This window comes from Phalaenopsis equestris, unplaced genomic scaffold (assembly GCF_001263595.1).
Source record: "Phalaenopsis equestris unplaced genomic scaffold, ASM126359v1 Scaffold235610, whole genome shotgun sequence".
Classification (NCBI taxonomy): domain Eukaryota; kingdom Viridiplantae; phylum Streptophyta; class Magnoliopsida; order Asparagales; family Orchidaceae; genus Phalaenopsis; species Phalaenopsis equestris.
In genome coordinates this window covers 99,517-100,676 of record NW_018253472.1, presented here as the reverse complement: position 1 = coordinate 100,676, position 1,160 = coordinate 99,517, and positions in this window count along the sequence as shown.

Sequence of the window (1,160 nt, the reverse complement as noted above, 5' to 3'; positions counted from 1 at the left end):
AACCAAGCCATAAGATTTTGAGGTTGTCTGGTTATGCAACATAAATCCTCACCTTATCTTTAGGACTTTGTACAACCCTGTTATACAATATAAGCCCTAACTCGTCTTAGGATTCCGAGGTTTTCGTTTGTCATGACCTAAATTCTCATATCTTTCAGGCTATTGGTGTGATCATTTCACATGAATGTAAGCCCTAACTAATAAAATTTACAGGATGAAACACTTAAATTTTTCTCCTCTAAATTTAAGACAAACATTAAGATAGCTTAAGAAGTCACCGATGTTCGCTTCTGGATAACGTCCCCTAGTTCTTCCTCCTTTGGACTCTACAACAAAATGTTCCAAATTTGAACCAATCCCCTTTCACACCTCTACATTCGATCTCATTGAAAAGTCCTATCCTTTGAAACTCCTTGAAGACAATATTTCCTGATTTTTATCGAGTCTTCTTAGATGACTTTGGTCATTTAAGATGTAATTAACTATAGGGGCTTGCCCTTATAAGAAGCATGTTCGAACCCAGTTTAATATAAACCCTATTTAATCCTTTATATTAAATAGGGGAACTTGTCGGCAAATATAAAGGTTTCGCAGACCAAACAGACGTCATACTTTCCTTAGTTTATTTGATCGAACCTCTTCCTCAAGTCGTGTGTTTATCTTTCGGGATAGATACAGGATTTGAGGTACACTGCTCTTTCATTTAAACTATGAAAAATATGGGGTCAGTTTGATTTCATACTTTTTTTTTACTTCAACTTCCTTCTAAAGCTGGCGAAGAGATTTTGATTCCGGTGACCGACAGATTTTTACGGGCAACTCCCCACAAACCCCCGAAATAGCACCGACAGCTTCTTGCGAATCCGCTGGGGACAAGCTTTTCTCTCCACAAATTAGGAAATATTATCCCCACACATCGATAATGTGTCCATGCCCCTCTTGGACAACCATATATAAAATTTAAAGACCAAATTACCTCTCTTGGATAATGTGTCATGACATACTTTACCCATTTCTGTCTTGGGAAGGTATGGTCAACTCCTTGGACTTCAGGACTAGCTGTTCAACCATCTTTGAACAGAGGGGTTCAGAAGACCATTAAGGACTCTTTAAATTTTTATATGGGGTCGGATCCCCAATAGGTGTGTTGGTGGACTAAT